At 46.4% G+C, this 7,500-nt stretch overlaps 1 protein-coding gene and 1 long non-coding RNA gene across 3 annotated transcripts in view; one reads left to right on the top strand and one right to left on the bottom strand.

Moving 5' to 3' along the window:
• The window catches only part of LOC123499262, a 60,798-nt gene that overhangs the window by 12,554 nt on the left and 40,744 nt on the right, over positions 1–7,500 (bottom strand). Inside the window, exon 1 of one of the 2 annotated variants that reach the window (XR_006672942.1) lies at positions 4,141–4,271. The exons of the other annotated variant lie outside the window; for it this stretch is intronic. This is a non-coding gene — a long non-coding RNA (uncharacterized LOC123499262). Of the gene's footprint in view, positions 1–4,140; positions 4,272–7,500 lie in introns of those variants that run through there. 2 annotated transcript variants of the gene reach the window in all.
• The window catches only part of LOC123499261 (mitochondrial mRNA pseudouridine synthase Trub2-like), a 33,425-nt gene that overhangs the window by 20,569 nt on the left and 5,356 nt on the right, over positions 1–7,500 (top strand). The window lies entirely within an intron of this gene.

Below are 7,500 nucleotides of genomic sequence, written 5' to 3'. Positions count from 1 at the left end.
TGTGTACCCACGCTATAATAACTGCATGAGACAGAAGCAGTAACAGCAGCAGTAGCAGCAGCACCACTACTACTAGTAGTAGTAACAGTAAAGATAGTATCGCCAGAAGCAGCAACAACAAGAGCAACAGTAACAGTAGTAGTGAAAAGTAATATTTAATCACACCATCAATGATAATATTCAAGAAACAGACAAACATGTTTTCTTTTCCAACAACTCCAGCAGCGCCCCGCCATCCCCGCCGCTGCCGTGGCGTGGCGGCGCCGTTACAGGGCTGCCCGGGACACAAAACACACGCCGTGGCACCACTAACACCAGGGCCGCGCCATAAGCCGCCGTTAAGACAAAAGCTAAACCTGGAACGAGGGCTGGAAAAGTAGAGACTCATCTTACTCCTCTTCCTGCTTCTCCTTCCCTTTCTCTCCTGCTGTTCCTACGTTTTCCTCCCCTCCTCCTTCCCCTCATCCCCAGAGAGAGCTCAGGGACGTCCCTAAAACCCCCTGAAATGTTGATCTTGGAGCGCGGGCAAGTTGGCTCCTACACCACTGAGAATGACACGCGGGTCTGCGGCCAAACTTATGGTCACTGCCCGCCCGCCGCCACACGGAGCAGACCCCGCCAGCCACCTCAGCGTCGCGCCGCCTTTCTTCCCGCGGGGCGTAAGGCTTAAAACGCCTCGCCCCTCCACCGCCGTGAATGACACTAATGATTCCGGGCGATTTTTTGCCGTACGGGTCCAGAAGGGAGGGGACGCGCGCCCCCGGGATGACGGAAACTCGCCCCTGTGACCACGCGGTTGTTGGGTCGCTTTTGGGGTGCTCCAGGCGCGGCAGGGTTGTGACTCTGTTCAGCCGCGGGGGATTTTTATCACTGATCCTTTTAGCTGGCTCCGAAGTGGGGATGTTTATGATGCTGACAAAACTCTCCTCTTTCCCTCCACTATTTTATTATTTTCTCCATTTCCAAAAGCTTTAATTAGCGGATGAAGCTTCCTGTCACGCTAGGAAAAGCAGTTATGTCTCTCTCTCTCTCTCTCTCTCTCTCTCTCTCTCTGCTACACCTCCCCTCCTCCGCCCTCTTGATGCATGTGTTCCTTCGCAGCACCAACAACACTACGAGCACAAAACACTCGCCTCTTCCTCCTCCTCTGGTCAACGCAACGCCCAACACTTCCCAGCCTCCTTGCAAACAATGCGTCGTAACAATTCACTCCAGCATCGCTCTCGTGACTCGCCGGGAGCTGCACTTCCCCTTCACTTAATGAGGGCGTGAGGGAACAAACAGATCGCCATGAAACAGGTGATATGCATCTAACCTAACACCGCTTTACATCTCTCTCTCTCCCGCTCTCCCTCTCCCTCACATACGTATACACACACAAAGGAGATGGTTGTGGTGGTGGTGGTGGTGGTCGTGGTGGTGGTAAAGGTGGAGGAGGTGGTGGTGGTGAGGGAGTGTTTAAAGTGGTCCTGCTACTACTACTACTGCTCTCTCTCTCTCTCTCTCTCTCTCTCTCTCTCTCCGTAGCGGAGAGTAATGAAGGAAGCGGTGTAGAAGGAAAATAAAAAAAGAAGGAAGGGTCAGAGAGAGAGAGAGAGAGAGAGAGAGAGAGAGAGAGAGAGAGAGAGAGAGAGAGAGAGAGAGAGAGAGAGAGAGAAAATCTTCGTAGCGGAGAGTAATGAAGGAAGTGTAGAAGGAGAGAGAGAGAGAGAGAGAGAGAGAGAGAGAGAGAGAGAGAGAGAGAGAGAGAGAGAGAGAGAGAGAGAGAAAATATGAAGCAAGGAAGAACGGATGGAGGAGTGAGTGGTGAAGGACGAGGAGCAGGAGGAGGATGCGGAAGGAGAAAAAATGGGAGAGGAAGAGCGGAGAATAAGTTTCTCTCCAGAAGGCCTTCCTCCCACTCACAGGCTCCGGAATGAATGGTAGAGCTACGCAGGTCGATGCTCAATTGTTGCAACTTCTGCCTCCTCCTCCTCCTCCTCTTCCTTCGCTTTCTCATCTCCTCGTCCCCATTCTTCCTCCTCTTCCTTCGCTTTTCCACCTCCTCCATTTTAATTCTTTGTGTTTTTTTTATCTCCTCCTCCTCTATCTTCTTGTTCTTTTACTTCATTGCTTCGTCTTTCTTGAGAGAGAGAGAGAGAGAGAGAGAGAGAGAGAGAGAGAGAGAGAGAGAGAGAGAGAGAGAGAATGGATGCCGTCTGCTACACTGAGCTTATTTTTTTCTTCTGTTTCAACACGTCTTGTCTTCCCTTACTTGTCTGACTCCTCGTCTCATCCCAATCTCACGTCAACCTCATCTCACTCATTCGTCCATTCCTTCCGTTTCTTGTCTCGTCCTCGATCAATTGACGTTTTGGCGTTGCAGCAAACAAGCTTATATAATGGCGCAGGTTCATTGGTTCACTTAATGCTTCGAATCGCTCAAATCTACCTCGAACCTTTCAAAATTTCTCAGCGATTTTTATTTTTTTATTTTAAGGCTTATTTTTCGATTTATCTATTTTTCTTTTTGTTCTACGGTGTCATGACAAGGTGAAAGTAGCCCTGGTTCACTTTGAAACGTTCCAAACCACTCCAATCTACTGACTCGAATCTTTTGAACTTCGCCTGTATTTGTAGAACTTCACACATTGCCTTTCGTTTCCCATTTTTCCCTTTTTATTTCCTGGCTCCTGGTTTAGTTTGCGTAGACATAATGGTTAAGAGTGAAGCGTTCTGTATCAGGGCCGCCGTGGTACAGTGGATCCATGCGCGCTTTGAGGTCCGAGGGGTCTCCAAGCGCAAGGGTTCGAATCCTGTCCACGGTCTGAGTGCAGGTTGGGCTTCCTCACTCGGGGCAATGGTTTCCTAGCGGGTGGGCTTTGAGATAGGAGATACCCTAAAAAGTATTCCTTTAGCCCATAAATTCCCGTCAAAAGCCCACATGGCATGAATAAAAAAAAAAAAAACACCCTAAGTTATCTAGAACTTTATGAACTTGTGAACCTTTTGAACCTCTCTCTCCCTCTTTCCATTCTAAGGTGAACCTTTTGAACCTACCTCTCTCTCTCTCTCTCCCTCTCTTTCCATTTTAAGGTGTACAATTCTTCCTTTCCATTTACTTTGAGATTCCAGTAATTGTTCCGATGCCTCGCTGCTGATTACAATGCACTTAAGACTCTGCACGAGGCGAGGAGAGGCGAGGCGAGGATCTACCAGCGTTAATTACGAGGATGAAAGCAGCAGAGGTGATTTCCTAATGACAGCCGTGGGTTGGTGGGTGCGCGGGGCTTACAAACTGGAGACAATGATCAACGTTCGGTAACAAGACGCTTACGAGGAACTGATGATGAAAAAGGGATGAAAAACAACAATAACAAGTCGATCTGTCACTCCCTCCCCTCTCCCCCCAACACACACAGACACGAGCGCCATTTTCGACTCGTCCGTCCTCACGTCTTCCCAGAAAAGCCATTTCATTTTTGCCATCTCCTATCGATGTTATTCAGCACTCTCCTCTTTACTTCTACGTTCTTTTTTTTTTTCTATTTTTCTTTCTATGTTATGAGAATCTGAATAATTTGTGGCGGTGGTGGTGCTGTATATGTCTGTCTATCCTCTATTTCGAACGCGTGGACTGACGACCCGTAATCCGAAGCGCTTCACTCAAACCACGACTCTTTTCAAAGGCCACAGAGATGAATAGCCGGTTCTAAAGACTGCTTCTCCCGTTATTAATGTGGATATCCCGTTAATATATCATTGAAAAATCTTAAAAATACACTTAAAAACACGTGTGAATTATACTAGAGAGCCTTTTGAAAGTGATGGCGGTATGAGTAGTATCTCATGCCTTGTGATATGAAGCTCTGCCATCAATACACACACTCGCACACTCCCACTGTCACTCACTCTTCTCACTCCGTCACTTGCACCTTTTCTCCCTTAACATCCCTCGAGACAAAGTGGCTTCAGCAGGGTACAGTCACACACACCTTACTCTCAAGTTACTAAACAATATCAAGGTACGTGTCTGGATTGAACTCTGGAAACAGACAACCATATGTTCCACTAGTTACCTATCTTACTTAGTGTTTCAACACCATTAATATATATCAAAATCTTACTGCACTATACACCCCATCACAGGTCACAACATACCTTCCTTGAGGGGTTTACAGCTTCTGGACAACGAAAATTACGTTTCTTAGGTGGCAGGTCTCGGGAACAAATGGCGGCCGCGGGTAGCTAACATCCCAGTCTCCGGTTGACCCAGCTGCCGCCTACCGGCCTTCTCTGGACTAACAAGCGCGCAGTTTAAAACAGTTCCTTGGAGTGGTACCAAACGACTGCATCATTTCTTTTCTGGCTTGACCCGTTACGCTGCTGCTGCTGCTGCTACTACTACTACTACTACTACTACTACTACTGCTGCTGCTGCTATGTATACTGCTACTGCTACTGCTACTGCTGCTGTTGCTGCTGCTGCTGTTGCTGCTGCTGCTGCTACTAGAACTTGATGCTACTACTACAACTACTTCTGTTACTACTACTACTACCACTACTACTACTACTACTACTACTACTACTACTACTACTACTATTAAAACAATAACTACCACTGCTAAACATACGACGTACCACAAAGACACAATAAAAAAACCCCATTAACAAAACGATACACAAGAATAAGAGAAAAGACAACTTCCCTTCCATTTCTTTCTGATTCTCGAAAATAAAAGCAACGCAATAAAAAGAAAGGGAGAGAAAAAGACTAGATCCTAAGGGAGGGACCTCCAGCCATCCACCCTTGTAGGCTTTTTGTCACCCTTTACCACGCGCTGGGAATACAGAGAGAGAGAGAGAGAGAGAGAGAGAGAGAGAGAGAGAGAGAGAGAGAGAGAGAGAGAGTGTCCCAACCTTAGAGGAAATAATAATGGCGAGGAGGATGGCAGAAATAATAACGATAGTAGTAATAGTAGAAGTAGTATTGGAATTATTATTATTATTATTATTATTATTATTATTATTATCATTATAAGTAACTCGTTGGCTTTACACTCTTCTTTTCTCCGTTCCCTGGCTGTCCTCGTTTCCGTAAACAGGGCAGATTTATTTAATTAGTTTATATAGTTTATGGTTTTGAAGACAGCTTGCCGAACGAAAACGACAAACAATAAACGAAATATTTTGTAAGAAGCAGCAGACCCGTTCAATCAAAAGGAATGCCACAGGATATCAAACACCAGCAGATCTTTTGAACCCCGACAGATTGCTTGGTGAGGAGAAGTTGTAAGGAAGGAAGTTATCAAGGATATAAAAATTGTGAAGAGTAATGAAAACACTCAATTTTTTTTTATACATTTTTAGACAATTCTCTATGAGGAATGGCATCACATCTCCTTTTATCTAATAATTTATTCGCAGTTTTGTTGTTGTTGTCCTCTGCTTGAATCCCTCTTACATAGAAATAAAGGTAAAAAGACAATTAAAAGATAAAATACAACCCTCTGAAATGGTTTTGATAACATGAGGTGCACTGTAGGCAGAGGTTATCACAGGTTGTGTCGCACCAAGGCTCAATCTCCGTCACTGTCTGTCCGCCACGCCGAACACTCCAGTGGGACTCGAGTTGAGCACAGGAGCGGGGGAGCTTTCTGAGTACCTACCACCACCAGCACAACACTCATGGCTGTACGTGTGTGTGTGTGTGTGTGTGTGGCCGCCTCTCTCCTCCACGCCTCACGCTAACCATGGCGTTTCCTCGAGACGGCCATTTTGTTGACTACTAATTGAGGTTGAGGGGTCGAGGGATGACGGGGGGAGGGTGACGGGGACTGTCATTCGGCTGTTACAATTCTCCTCGCCAGCCTTCGTCAGCCTCCTCCTGACGGGGCCACTTCCACGCACATCACACGCCTTCAAGCTGCATCCCCACGCCGCCCCACGCCACCCCGCAGCCGCACGCCTCGGATAAAATTAGACACAAATCGGTGGACGGAATCGTGGCCGTTGCAGTCGAGGTCGCCAGATCGATAGACCTTTTCACCCCAGCCACTCAGAGGTCGCCGCGCCGCTGACGTCACGAGTTTAGGTTCTGGCGCCACCCACAGCAAGGGAGGCAAGGGAGAGGCGCCCCCATCTCCTTGCCTCATCCTCCATCACGGCGCGGCGGAGGCACGGCAGGGATGAGCCAGGAAACATGTCCTCGGCCCGGCACTCGATCTCTTATCTCAGTGAGGGTGTGGGGTCGTGTCTGACGTGTGGATGTGTCTGTCTGTGTGCTGGTCTTGTTGGGCTGTCTCTCTCTGTCCGTATGTTCGTCTGTCTTTTTATTTCTTCCTGTTCATCTGTTTGTGTTGGTCTGTCACTGCTTTCCTCTGGCCATTCTTCCGTTTGTTCCTTTCTTGGTCTGTTTTTCTCTATCCGTCTGTTCGCCTGTCTTTTCTTTTCTTCCTGTCTATTTTTTTGTGTTGGTCTGTCACTGTCTTTCTCAGTTCATTCTTCCGTTCCTTCATTTCTCTGTCTATTTGTCTGTGTGGTTGTATGCCTGTCAGAAATGAAGCTTGTATGTCTATCATCCTGTCTCTGGTTACTGGGAAAATTACCCTAAAAACACTATTCAAATCCTGACAAATACCCAAATGCCCAGATGGTATACATAAAAAAAAAAAAATACTAGAACGCAATGAATACAAGATAACAGTGAAGTAGTCATTCCTCAACTAAGCGTATTCACAGTTTCAGAGCTTAAAAAAAAAAAAAAAAAAAAAAAAAAAAAAAAAAAACTCTGTCTGTATCCTTTAAACCTCATTCGGTTCACCGGAAGATACCGCCCAACATGTACACAATTTATATGAAGCGCGGCAGCAACTTGTAGAGACGGGAAGGAAGGCTGTGAGTGGCGACATGAACAGACCATATGGAGTTATTTAGTGTCCATCAAAAGAAGCAACACCCATCGCGATACAAGACATTCCTTCAGCACACGAGGCAACGAGACAGTGACTAGCAACACACCAGCGACACAACAGCAAAGTAATGTCGAGCGAGGCTGTCAGTGTGCCATCCTATCAAACACTATGACCCTTATTCAGAAACGCTTCGGTCTCTCACCACGCCGATACTCAAAGGGAACAGAGACAGCATGCCGGGTTCTCCTGTTGCCTTGTTAATATGGTAGTTTAGCTAATCTGTCAGTAAACACAAAATAAACCCCATTAAAAACCAGTGTAACTTAAACTAGAGCCAATAGGAGGAGCAATCAGAAGAATTTCGGAGTAAGGTTTGATCTGAGAGACACCTTAAGTTATGTTGCAGGTGATAAAAGGCAAAGATTATCAGCACTTCCACCATAACCTACCACAAAAAGTCAGGAAACTCAATTCACGATACGGAAAAGAATAAAAATATGCAATTATAATGAGATGTGTTGAAATGCAGCATGGAAAGGAGAAGAAAGGGGCGGAGAGAGGATATGTATGAGGAAATGAAGATACGGAGGAAGGAAGGAAAGAACAG

This window comes from Portunus trituberculatus, chromosome 49 (genome assembly GCF_017591435.1).
Source record: "Portunus trituberculatus isolate SZX2019 chromosome 49, ASM1759143v1, whole genome shotgun sequence".
NCBI lineage: Eukaryota > Metazoa > Arthropoda > Malacostraca > Decapoda > Portunidae > Portunus > Portunus trituberculatus.
Note: the sequence above shows the minus strand (reverse complement) of the source record. Positions and strands in the feature narration are given on the sequence as shown.